We start from the raw sequence: 14,741 nt of genomic DNA, 5'->3' as shown, positions 1-14,741 counted from the left end.
TTCTGACACAAGGTAGAAATTGTATGATATGAAAATTTATATTATTTCTCTTCCTTTAATTCAGAGTGAAGAAATGCTTTGAAGATTCTAGAGAGAACCTGATAAATTTTCACAGCATCATAGAGAAAAGATATGAGTAGAAAAAAATACAAAGAAAAGAAATCAATTTGTTTGCACATGTCCCTCAGCTTTGTTAATTCATATCACATTTATATTGAAAAAGATGAAAATTATTATAATGGAATAGAATTTATGGATTGTGTTAACAATTTAATCTCCATGGAAACATGAAAAATGCATAAAGTAGTTAAATATAACATTTGTAATTTGCTGAGTAATTTAGTTTTCTAGTAATTATTAGTATGATTATAAAATGACATTCACAACTGTATGGCTCAGATGTGTGGTTATATAAAATATATGCCAAGCTGGCTCTTATGGAACATTTTTCACTGATTTTACAGCAATTAATAAATGCACTATGTAGCTGTGCTGAGAGCACTAAGTAATGTACCAGACTTGTGTCTGTGTTTCATCTAGATGCATTCATATTGGTAGTAAATTTTGTTGTATAGTCCATTTAGTACATCTAAATTCAATTTAGGTTACCAGTTTCTATTTATTGTGTAGAGAAAAATGGAAATAATATTATTTAAATGATTTTGCCATCATTAAATCAGTTTATGTCCAAGTATCTTCATCTGTTTAGATGGCAATAACAAACATCACATATTGTACCACTTAAGGAGCAAATATTTATTTCCTACAGTTCTGGAGGCTGGAAGTACTAGAGCAAGGAAACGCATGAATCTGATGCCTGGCAAAGGCCCCTCTTCTGCTAAACACATGCATCTTCCCGCTGCATCTTCACATTGAGGCCCGAAGGCACTCTTTGGGGTTTCAGTTAAGAGGTGTCTTTGTGCAGGTTCTAGGAAAGACTTACAGTTATTGATACACCATTTTTTGAAGAATAGTCCTGTGTATTTGGAAATGTGCCCTTTCCCACCAAATGCATAATTTTTGGAGGCACACACATAAGTAAAGATGAACGTAGAAGGTAGAGGCCACCTGTCATCGTTAGCCAGATTAGCCAAATCAATTCTGGTAAGCAACGAGGTGATAGATGCAGCAATCAAATTGCCCTCATATCATCTGTGCTCTCCTTTGTGCCTTCACTAACACCGTTTATGGGGCTTTCTCTTTATGGCCTAATCATTTCCCAGAGCCATCTCTAACAGCATCACATCAGGAATGGATTTCAATATACAAGTCATGGAAGGAGGCAATCATCTAGTCTATCGATTCAGTCAGAGAAATAGAACACTGAGGTTGTATATTCTCACTGACTTTTCCAAGCCATTAGTAACAAAAATGATGACAGCTTCCCTGTACTTTCTTGGCCTCTGTTTATTACAATTCATGTGCATTCTCTTCTGTGATGTTCTCTGAACCTTAGGTGCATTAGTTGTGCTATCCAGATATCCATTAGAATTGGGAGTCACACACTCAGTTCTGTAGAAGAGATGTGGGTTTCAATGACAGTCTCCATCTATCGTGTAAATGTTGTTTTTGTTTCCACAGATGATGGGGTGAGATATCTTTACTGATACATGTCTTGGGCTGAGCTCCCAGCATTTTTATTTAAATATCCCTAGGCCCAGGCCTAGGCCTGGAAGCTTCTTGCTTCAGTACAATCTAATCTGCGAGCCTGGATCTTCAAGGCTTTAGCCTCCAGCATCCATCTGCTAACCTAGCCTAAAATGCTTTCAGCCTCTGAGACTTACTGTTGAATAAACTCAACCTTCCCAATTCTTTCAGAACTCTTGTCGGCTGGCTCAACTTAGCTGTTCTTGCTCAAAACTCCTCTCCAAGCTGATTGATGCAAATTGGCTTCTATCACCTTCTCATGGAATTTCTCTGCTTGGAAAACTGCCTCTGAACTCCACTGACTGAAATGCACTTAACTGCACAGAACTCAACCCAACCACATATGACTACACCAACTCTACTGTACTCTTGTACTGTACTGTATATACCCATTCTAATGTGCTGCTCTTAAGTAGCTTCTCTTTCCTGTCTGTTTTCATGAGAGTTACAAATATCCTATCTCTGACTCATTCTGTCGAATCTTTCTCTGATTCATCACTTTGTCTGCCCCTCAGTTAGACATCATTTGTTTGTGATAAAAGATGTGTATTGAAAGGTATGTTCATATTCCAGTAAGATAGCTTAAAGGTGTGCATTCCAACTGGAACAATTAAAGATGTATAGTAAGGGTCTGCCTATATTCCAGCTTGATCATACAGACCTAAGACTTTGGGTGTGATCCCTTGCCAGAGAAGCCCTGTTGCTGGATTAAAATTCCTCTACACTGCTGCAAAGAGAAGCTTTTTTTATGATGTATGAGATTTACATTTATATATGGGTATAAGGATATGCATTTAGAGTGCATGTATATATATGTTTTGCACATATATGTCTAGTATCATTATTTACTGTAAGTGACAATCCTAGCTAAATGGTAATATAAAATATCCCCTTCATATGTTACACTGTCATATATATATATATATATATATATATATATATATATATATATATATATATATATATATATAATTCCCTTTGCCACACACACTTTTCAGGAAGCATTGCAATTCTTTTTTATTTTCAATTTTTTTACACATAAATTTATATTATTACACACATATAAAATAAACTATATATAGCAAGAAGAACTATGGAACAATCAAGAATTATATTAATGTTATTTTCATAATGTTTTAACTATTTGTATTAGGCATTTCAATTCTTTACAATTCTTTGCAACATAACATTATCAAAGTGAACAGGTAAGCCAAATTCATTTGGTCAAAGGCTGAAATATGTTCATGCTATTGTGTGTACCTTTTGGGTGTCAACTATAACTGAAGAAAAACATGTTCAGCCAGTGTACCAGTTCAAGGAAGTAGAGGGAAGCTGAGCACAGTGCTGTAAAAAAATTATCCTGGGCATTCAAAATTTATATCATTAAAAAAATTAATTAAATATTATTTTAACACTATGTTTTGGAATATATGTGTATATATAAGTACATATATGAATGTAATAACAACTGATAGAAAAGGAAGCATGAATTTGAAAGAGACTAAGGAGTGGTATATGGAAAGGTTTCCAGGAGGCAAAAGAAATAGAAAAATGTAATTAAAGTACTAGTTCAAAAAAAAAAAAAAAAAAAAAAAAAAAAAAAAACCCAACAACAACAATAAAGAAAGCATCAATATTTAGTTGGCAGTTTTCTGAAAAATGCATGATACAAACAAAATTTAAAAATTTTCTCTTTCTTATTTTTAATAAATGATTTTTAAATGTGATTCATTACTGTATATGCCATGTGGAATTCCACATATTGAAGAATTCCAGTGTGAAAAGCATTTACAAGTTTTATCAATGGTTATCCTGTTTCGAAACACTGACCATTATTTTTTAATTTGAACCAGTAAAATATTGTATTGAAACAGAATAAAATGATATTCAATAATCAGAATATTCTACCTCTTATTATTGGTGCATTATAGAAGTCAATCTTTGAGAAATATCTCTGATTATGAAGGTGGCGATGAAGGTAACAACTCTGGCACTGAAACCCACATGCAGGGGACATTGCAAAGGCTCATGCACAAATGACTAAGATGATGGATTGAAATCATTGTAATGGAAAAAATGCATTTTGGAAATATCTCCAGGAGTAAGATGATATGCTGGAAGTAGTGGATAACTAGTTCCTGGGAGGATAATACAGTGCTCGAAAATAACACAAAATGATCAAAAATACTGCATAAGAAAACAAAAGTTTTGATCAATAATAAAATCTCAAACAGGCAGATAGCATTTTAATGTACTCAAAGTACACCCACCATTATCTCCTGGCTTTTCCTCCCAAATATGTTTACAATGAGAGTAAATCGAAAATTGTTCATTCTACTTTTAGAAAAATCTTAGGAAGAGGAACACAGGTGCCATGAAACCAGCGATGGCAACACCAGCAGTGAGAAGTCTATTATTCCTAAACTGGATGTCTAAAGGGTGAGGAAGGGCAAGAGGAAGAGGGACAAGAAAGGAGAGAGACAGAGAGAGAGAGAGAGAGAGAGAGAGAGAGAGAGAGAGAGAGAGAGAGAGAGAGAGAGAGAGAGAGAGAGAGAGAGAAATTTAATGAATTCATCCACAGTTGAGCACAAATGCAACAATGTCTCTACTTTTTGGTTAGTCTTAGAGAATCCTAGATACTTAAAGCACATGAAAGACTAGGTCAGACTAAGTAGCGGAGTAACAAATGTTAAATGTCTATGCCAGTAAGTATAATTCTCAATGGATATTACAAAGAATTTGTTCATAATAAGCACGGATTGGGGCTCAGTGGTTAAGAGCACCAACTGCTCCTCCAAAGGTCCTGAATTCAATTCCCAGCAACCACATGGTGGCTCACAACCATCTATAATGTAACCTTGTGCCCTCTTCTAGCCTGCAGGTAAACAGGCAGACAACATTGTATACATAATAATAAAATAAATCTTTAAAAAAATAAGCACGGATTACATTGAAAACTACCTCTTGTGTTCTCTGTACATTCTGCTATGCACATACATTCTGCTGTGATTTGTCCACTTTCTAGAGTCACTCTTCTGTTCTTTAGTAGTTTCATAGAATCCACGTAGCAGCTGTTACTTAGGATAGTGAGCACAGGTATTCAGAGTCATGCTGAGTGTAAGCACTTGTGACACCCTCCTGATCTCTTCCATCTCCCCATGTTCACTTCAGCCAGCTAAGAGAAGACATCCAAGTCGCTGAGACCAATATAAAGACAATCTTTTATGTTGTGTCTAGTGTTCCAATAAATAAATAAAATTAAGAAAAAATACTTGAAATTTAAAGAGTTCAACATATCTTTTACTGTTTTTGAAGGCTAGTGCATGAGCTTGGACAAAAAGAAATTCTAGGATTTGTAATCCTTCTGCTTGGTGAGAAAGAGCCAGACTTCAATTTCTCAAACAAAAGAGAAACAAAGTCTGCAATAAGTTTTGACCAAATTAAATGTAGAGATAGTCCATAAAATGTTGTAATTTATGGTATGGATAAAATATAACAAGGTAAATACAAAATGAAAGAAAAATATCAATAATAAGTAATACAAAAATACTATAAATAAGGAAAACAGAAACTCTAAATACAACATTTTTATACTGTAATTACTAGTTGTTAAATTTGAGTATTTGGGGAATATGAATGTGCTGGGGGTTAAGTGGAAGACTAATTCAGGATCTTCCAGACCCTGAGATGTTGTCACTCCGTCCTGCACACCCATAGAGAGGTTAGTATTTATTCATAGGAAAGCATTCAGTAAATTTTGCGATATTATTTCTAAAAAATAATTCATTAATATTTTGAAGCTTTTCAATACAATGAAATATGAACAGTTATGCTACAAAATATTATTCTAGGACTCTGATTCTTTTATCTATTTAATTGAAATAGAATTATAATCATATTCCTCTCTCATTTTTGTTCCCTCCAGGCCTACGTAGAAACCATCCAAACTCTTTTCCCATGCTTGCCCTTAGTTGGTGGCATCTTTTTCTTTGATTATTATCGCCACACATGTTCATGTATGTATGTATGTTTATACACAAATATAGATACATAAATAGAGTTGAATGAATTGATTTTGTTTTTTGTGTGTAAATGGTGTTAAGGCTGACCATTCATCATAGGACAATGAATAAGGGGTTGAATTTCTGGGAGAATTCCCTATTTAATCTTCTCCCAGAAGTCATTAGTTGCCTATAGTTCTTTGTCTAGGGATACAATGCTTTTCATGTTCAGATGTCCATTGATGTGACTGTGTTTAGGTCTTGTGTATGCAGTCATTTTGAGGAAAGACTGTTCACAGCAGACTTTCTCATATTCTGGCTCTTACAATCTAAGCCTTTTTTTGTGAGCAACAGATTTTGAGACTATGATGTAGATGGATCTGTTAGGAATGGGATTCTTTATTATACTCCAAGTTTTATCTCTTTTATTTTCCTTGGCTTTTCACTTCTTTCCTCTCCTCTCCTAAAGATCTGACTGATAACCCAGAATATAAATGAAAGGAAGAAAGGAAAAAAAAAGTTGAACACATGAAACTAAGAAGAACCACATGGCAGAATGTAGATTAAACATAGGTTATAAGAGTTAGTTGGAATGAACAGTAAGCTAAGACCTTAAGCTATTAAATGTAAGTCTCTGTGTCATTACTCAGAGCTGGGGCAGACATAGAATGTTCAAATGGGTTTATTTAGTTATGGTATGGAAAGTGCAAATGATTTGCTTGGGACAAGAAGTATATGTACAATAGATTTCCATATCAGAAGAAGTACATGCATGACTCCTCACGGGAGTCTTCTGTTGATAAACAACACTCTTATCTTCACTGATTTTAAATGCAACTGAGATATAACCCAAATAAAACAGAATTACTCATTTTAGATATGCCAGCTCCTTTAAGTTCTATGAAAACTTGAGAAAACATCTTTTCAAGTTTTTCATGGTTGCCAAGGTCTAAGATTTTGTCTCCTGGAGGCTGAGATGTGAGCTTGCTATGGTGTCCTGGATGTCAGAAATAATTACTACCCCAGTACCCAAATCAGAAACAAAGGACTCTCACAGTCACCAAAAGAAACAGCTACATTCAGACTTCTGTGTTCATTTTGGCCAGTTCGCCTTGCCTTTCTCGTCCCACAGGGATCAGACCCGGTCCGCACTAATTGTCTTAACGCATAGTGGATTACACAACTGGAGATTGAAAGACACGAGAAGTGAGTAGGGCCAACTTAGATAGGAGGCTCAAGAATGTTAGCAACAGAGTTGTTTTCCCCCAAATATCCATCTTGATTTTAAATTTAAATCAGTTCAATTGTACATTATTTTAGTTTAGTTGCATTTTTCATTCTTCTTTTCACCTTTAATCAAAACCTGCCAGACTCTTTGTAATTCTTTTACAGTATTTCCTAGAATTACTAAAACAAAAGAGCTTAGTATTAGAGATCAGTATAAAATCAACAATACATTTTCAAGACCTTTAAAAATGTTGGGTTTTGTCTGATTGTTTGTAATGCCCTCAAACTCATAAGTTGAAATCCTAGTAAATGTGTGTTCTTTAGGTTACTTATTATTTAATAAACAAAGCTGTTAGTCGTATTTTTTTCATTTTGGTTTCGGTAAAAAGGTAAATTAGTGAGACTCTACATCACTTAAAAACAAGAATGTTGTACCACCCTTAGATAAAGAGCTACAGGCAAAGACATTGTGCAGAGGATGAGAGACTTTGGGACACTCAGGTCTAAATGGGATATCTCCATCAAATCCTTCCCCACAGAGCTCAAGGAACCCTGTGTGAGAGGAGATAGAAAGAGTAAGAGCCAGAAGCAATGGAAGATACAAACAAACAAAACCAAAAAACCAAACCAAACCAAACTAAAACCAAAACAAAACCACAGGGCCTTCTAAGTCAACACGAGCAAAGCTCTTATGAGCCCACAGAGACTGAAGCAGCATGCACAGGGGCTCCATAGGTATGCACCAAGTTCTCTGAGTGTGTATTATAGCTTATACTTCAGTGTTTTATGGGACTTTGTGTGTGTGAATGAGCAGGTCTCTGGTTTTTATGCTTCTCTTTGGCGCTCTTCCTTTTCTTGGTTTATCTTGTTCAGGTTCTATATCATAATTTCTGTTTAATCTTATTACATTGTATGTTGTTATATATCTTAAAAAATGAATAAATGAATTTAAACTAACTATGACAGTAACGTTTAACAATGGAATGGTCACATATCTACCGGAAGAGGGAAAATCGGTTTGCTTCAGGAGAGTGGCACTGGGTATAACAGCTACATCAGGACAGGCCTCATGTTCAGGGGAAGTTGAAAAACGTATAATGGACGCTACAGTTTTTCTGTGTGTTTTTATTTGGTTATAATTTCTTTTCTTTGGGGATGTGATTTTATTTTATTTTTTTATTGGTTTGGGGAAATTTTTTATGTTGAGTTTTTGTTTTATTTTTGAGGAAAAACATCCTTAAGATTGGGTTGATGGGAGAGGATCTGGAAGAATATTAAGCATGGGAAGAATATGACAAAATGTATTTGAATCGGAAATTTGTTTTATTTATTTATTTATTTATTTATTTATTTATTTATTTATTTATTTATTTTGGTTTTGAGAGAAAGCGTGTCTCTGTGTAGCCTTGGCTGTCCTGGACTCGCTTTGTAGACCAGGCTGCCCTTGAACTCACAGCGATCTGCCTGTCTCTGCCTCCCGAGTTCTAGGATTAAAAGAGTGCACCACCACGCCTGGTTCTGAAAATTGTTGTAGAACAACGAAAATATAATAAAATTTTTATAAAGAGCTATAGGTGATTGATGTCCTCTAAGAGAATAGAAATCAATCATCATAGGGAAAATCTTTATTAGGCCATTCCTTCCCAAATGGTCATCTTAAACATGTATACACATACGCATTTGAGGAACACTAAGGTGACCCAGCAATTTGTATACACACACACACACACACACACACACACACACACACACACACACACCAATAATCATGGAGAGGTCATGAATTTGAGAGTTTGTGGGGAGACATGGGAAGAATTGGAGAAGAGACATGGTAGGGTAGAAGTGATATAAACACAGTACTTATGTATAAAACTTCCCCAAAAGAGTAAAAACAAAACAAAACAAAAATACAAAATAAGAATAGTATAAAAAAACTGAGAAATCTCTGAGATAATCCATCCACTGAGAAAATGGATAGGAACTGAGTCCTCTGTGGCAGGTATTGCTACACAGCAATGAATAACACAGTCATGGCTGCTCGCTCCATGAATTTTACTGTCCACCATAGGCTTTTGCCAAGTTGTTAATCTCCACAAAGACAGTAAAAGTGTAAGAGTTACACTGAATACAGAGGGAATGCTATCTACTATTTATATTCATTTTTATCACCTGCAATCTATTATCAGTCCTGAGTTTTTTTCTTTTTACTACATTTACTCTTTGTCAGCGTTCTTCCTGCATGACTCTGTAAGACAGATGGCCGCGTCTGCGCTCCCTGCAGTACTTTCTGTGGCTTCCCCCATGGCGCAAGACTCCTCAGGTCCCTGGACTATTGCCAGCTTCTGGCTCCATTAGGTTCTCTGTTTTATACTTTTTTTCCCTAAGCTTGCTTTGCTACAAATAACACTTTTCAGTTTTATACCTCTTAGATTTGTTTACTAAAAGTAATTTCTGGAAATAACACTTCAATAAAATGCTTCAAAATATCTAATTGTTATCTCAGGAGCATACTGGCGAGAATACTTTGGAATGTTGTATATTTTATCATGCTATCTACATTCAATATATATATTTTATCATATACACCATAAGCATGTGTTGTCTTGCTGTTTTCCCCAATGTACAGCACTCCTCATGATTCAGGAAGTTAACAAAACTTAGAAGGTTCAGGAAGCTTCTAAAATTTACAGCTTTCATAGGATTTTCCCAGTGTCCTCTGAGCAGTAACTGTTGCTCAGAAGTGGGGGCTCTGTGGCCTCACAAGCTGCCTCTCTGTTGAGCAGGAATCTTCAAGAACTTAGCTTTCCTCTGCATATGCTCACAATGGCATGCATTTTCCAGTGCAATAGATGCCTTGGCATTACCCATATTCCTGTTAGTTGTCCCTTGCTTAATTCCTGTAACTAACTCCGGAAATTCATTGGTTTAGTAAGCTAGACAAGTAGTGAATCAAGGATAGGCTTACTTATTTATTTTATTAAAATGCCTTTATTTGTCTAAAATTTCTAAATATTTGTTTAAGATAGGGCAGGGGTGAAGTAATAAACTACCTTTTTGCAGGCACCTAAAAATTTAGTAAACAGACTAATGGACAACTGATAGAACAGCTTCATAAATTTTGTTATATTTTCATTTGTGGTGACCATTATGATAATACCATAATGATAATGTTGCATAACAGATATTATATTCAGAATGAGACCATATAGAGTATTAAAACAGGTTAAAGAAAAAGGAGACAGTGTGTGAACAGAGATTCCAGGAGAACTGAATGAGGAAGTAGAATTCCAGAGGTAAAACATTCAGATCAAAGTAAGTGCAAGAGCAGATTGCTTACACACTCTTTGTTGTATTCCCAAGACAGAGAGTAGGTCCATACAGCTAACACAGAGCAGTGAAGGAGAGTGCTCGGAAACACACTCAGAGGTTGCTGTAGCCACACTATGTAGGGTTTTTGAGCCTAGTCTGGAGCCCGCTCTGCCTTTCATTTTGATGGGACTAAGACAGGCTGGTTCTGAGTAGGAGAATGACATGATCTGACATCAGTCCTAACAAGATTATTGCGATCACTTTATCGAGTCTAGTTAGCCTAGCACAAACACACCTTGTTTTCATACTTTGTTTTACTGCACTCTGTAGATACTGTCTTTATTTACACATTGCAGGCTTGTGGCAGCTGGATTTAGTAAGTATGTAAGTACAGTTTTTCTAACAGCTTATACAAGCATTGCCTGTTTCAGCAATAAAATGTATGGATAATTAGGAAGCATGTTTATATGTGTGTGTATATTGTATATAATACATAGCATAGACACATATATAGAGACATAAATATATATGACATGTATATTTTATATGCACATTATATATTATATACACTTTATATATTTTAATATAATAAAATGTATAATATGTATATTATATATATATATATATTGCCACTGTATTTTCTGTATACTTGAGTATAAGCTGTGTATATGTAGTGGGAATCAAAATTTTAGTGTCACTTTATCATGATACTAAGTTTTAGCACTGTGAAAGTAAACCTGCAATATCTCTGAGGTCTGCTTATTTCAACTACTGCGGATAGGATCAGATAGACTGGGTAGAGTGATGTATTATAGCGCCTAGGGTGCCGATTGCTACCTGGATGCCAGTGAGCCTCACAGGGCTACAAAGCTCGTGAGTTTTACTGCTCCTAGTAGATACGCGTCTCCTGCCAGTGGAGACACTGTGTTACCTTTCCTGTCGGCCAGACAAGCTGGACTCTGCCTGACTCTAACTCACTGTGTTTCACTTCAGTACTAATACATCAGATTTTTCAGAGAAGCAGTCTTTCATGCAGAGCACAGCTGGGCTAAATTCTTCCTACCAAGCTCACAACAGACTAATCGTTCATGTTGAAAAACCACAGTTAAATCAGGTGGATAGTCTATACTTTTAAAAGAAAATTCAGTGTATTTTACATGTAAGTCCGATAAAAAAAAAAGGAAAAAATAAATAAAGCAGCATTGCTACAAAAAAGGGGGAAGAAAACATTTTTTAAGTACAAATATATTTCCCAAGTTAACCACAGCTGCTAATTTAAGAAAGTCAGTGCCAGGGGCATGCTGAGGAAGCATGGGGAGAGCTTAGCTTGAGTACATTCTGTCATAAGTATTAAAACTGCTTGGGTTGGCCATGAACATAAAATACTTTATGCACTTATTGGAGGAAATCCATGAGGATAAACAAAACAAGGCGATAACGTGTGACTAGAAAAGAGCTGCTTAGATACAGCAGGTGCTAGCAATGCTTTCTGCATCAGGCCATCCCTGGGGTTTCTTGAGCTGCCTTTGCTAGGCTGAGTCCAATGAGTGACTCAGGTGGAAGTGTAAAAGTAGCCCCACTGAGCACTGCTCAGGACCCTTTGATCCTCATGGAGCCCTGACTCTGCATTGCTGTCCTGTTTTCCCCATGACTCAATACTGACACTTTCTTCTGTTTCCTGATGTTACTCCAAATCTATTCTGTGTGACAAACTCAAGGTCTGTTTTCTGAGAACTGAGTCTTCAGTGTGGTCCAAGAACTAGACATTGAAGGCTATCTAGTAATAGGAAGCTAGGGGTTTGAGAGAAAATAAAACCAACCAACCAAACAAACAAAAACAAACAAACAAAAAAACGAGAGATGAGAAAAAAAATGGGAAAGAGTCATTGGCAAGTCAAGAGAGAGAGAGAGACAGAGAGAGACAGAGACAGAGAGAGACAGAGAGACAGAGAGACAGAGAGAATTCTGCATCAAATTTTCTTTGCACAGTATGTATATGCTGAGAGACCAGGAATGATATGCACATCGGCAGAGGTTTTCAGTTATGGCAATAAGTTCAGCAGGTACTATTTAAAATGAAAAAAAAAATTGAGCATTTTTCCATGTATTGTGTAAAGGATGAATACACATGGATAAACAATGCAGGACATATGAGAGTATGAATTCTAGTTCATATGTAAAATCTTTGTGTTATTTTTTTTAAATAGTAAATTTGTTGCAAAGGAGGAGGTATTCAAAACATGTACAGACAGCGTTGAACTTGGTGATGTCTTTTACACACCATACTGATGGGATAGCTAAATGGATGATAATTTTAAACTATTCAGACTCCTTTTTATAGCCTACAGTGCCTTCTCCTATAACTCCATCAAAAATAATTTCAAAGCTCATTAAAATAATCATTTCTTCAGTTCCTTGATCAGAATTCTCACAAGTGTTCATCTTGTTGCTGATTGCTTTTTTTTTTTTTTTTTTTTTTTTAGTCTCCCATCTAACCTACTTTTGCCTTCCTATGTCTTAATTTCTTATTCTTTACCAACATAAACAACTTGGAAAAGATGTTAAGTGAAGCTCACCTGGTAATCACTTCCTAACAACTTATGTTTAGAGTCCTTAGTTTTCCCATGGTATTTACTTAGCACTTTAGAAAACCTGGCCTCTCTGTTTCTTAATCTGTCTGGTCATCAAAACACTTAGTCTTCTTTTGTTTTTTATTAAACCAGCACAGGTACAGGGTTGCAGACAGATCTACTTTCCCAACGTTTTTGAACAAAGCAGTAAATTCCTATCAGATGCTCTATACCTAATTAGATCTTCTATGTAAATAGCTTTAACAAAGGTCAATGAATTCCTTATCTCTGCATGGAAAGATTCTCAAGACGTAAAATGTCATTTTACCATTTGAATGTGTAATTAATAGAAGTGTGTCCAGATAATTTCACATTAATTTTGCATTTCAGCAATCAGGGACTTATTGTGTCTGTTATTCTGAGAACACTTATATCTAGGTGGTGCTCCTTTCTTAGCTCAGTTAATCAGCATTAACAAAGGTGAAATAGGCATCATTGTTTGGAGGTGAATTGAGAATTAATTAGTACCTGCATTTTAGATGCTCTAAGAACTTAAAGACTAAGGAAGGGGGCTGTCTCATTCTTAAACAACACATAATGGAGAATCCAAAATTTATTCTAAATTATGCTTTCAGTAAACCATTAATACTTGCTCATTTTCTTATAATGTATTTTTCTTTTTGAACTTAGGGAAAATCTTGATTAATTGAAACATTGGATGTGGGCTTCTGTTAATCAAACTTTTACAGCATTTTCTTCCCAGATCTACCTTTGATGTTAATTAGAAATTTAATTTTTAATTCTCATACCTTTGTGAATATAATTATCCTCTTTAGATATTGATGGACTTTCCAAATATAAGACAAGTCATTAGAGACCATAAGCTTTAAAGTGTTAGCCCTGACATGGGAAACTGTCATGAGAGATGGAAAACTTTAAGTAATATGTTATAGTTGTTAGTTAATAAATAGTCTGGTTGTAAGCCAATCCTATACCGGTAAGGCAGCATTCTAAATGTCATTCTTGTTAGACTTCTATATATTATTCCTTTTTTATGAACTATGTCAGGTTTTTTACTTTTGTAAATTAGAGTATTTTCAAGATAACGTTTTTTATGTGATATTGAAAAGTATTATTTGATCTTCAAACACCAAATTCTAGCCATCAGTGATTAACGAGGACAGGAATCATGAAGCAAACACATCAATCAACTTGTTCTACCATTTCTCCTCTCTCTGTGTGCATTTAAGAACTAATTCAAAATATGCTCCTGAAAAAGTAAATTTCTGAGATATGGCTCTTGTCTAAGTGATTCCGTATTTTCTCATAACTTAAAGATGTACCAGGCCCATTTAATAATTCTTACAGCAAAGTTGTTATTATCAGTGACCATGGCATAACTGAGTCAGGGATCAAGAGAACATTTTTCTATTGCCCAACCACATGCAAAGAAACAATACAAAATTTCATAAACTTGTAAGTTTAGAAATCAGGCTGTGATATTTTAGTTCTTAGTAGTCAATGCCTTGCTTTCTTCTGTGAATACATTGAGTCTCTGACACCATAGGCAATAGATGTGGTTTTTTACCTCCTCATTGCCAAGAGCCATTCTGTTAAAGGAACTCACTGAGTATGTGGACTTTCTAGGAAGTGATCTGGTATTTTGCAAGGTCTGTACCATAATACACACCAGATTTACTTCCAACTTCTGACAACCCCGTCAATTATGCACTGCTGCTTCTCTCTAATATCTGGCATTGGGGTGAACTGCCTCTTTCTGGGTATTTTCCCACTCTTATTGGACAAACTTCCTATGGGATCTTACTGAAGATATGCTGCTATTCAGATGAAATAATTCCTGATTATGGAATTCCTGATTTGATTCAAGCAATTTTAAAAGTTAAACTGTTTTAGATCTTCTAAAACAATTTTAGAAAGTTTATGGCTTCAATAAACACCTTTGTGGACCTCCGGATGCCTTACTATG

This window comes from Acomys russatus, chromosome 12, assembly GCF_903995435.1.
Source record: "Acomys russatus chromosome 12, mAcoRus1.1, whole genome shotgun sequence".
In the NCBI taxonomy this organism is placed as follows: Eukaryota; Metazoa; Chordata; class Mammalia; order Rodentia; family Muridae; genus Acomys; species Acomys russatus.
Note: the sequence above shows the minus strand (reverse complement) of the source record.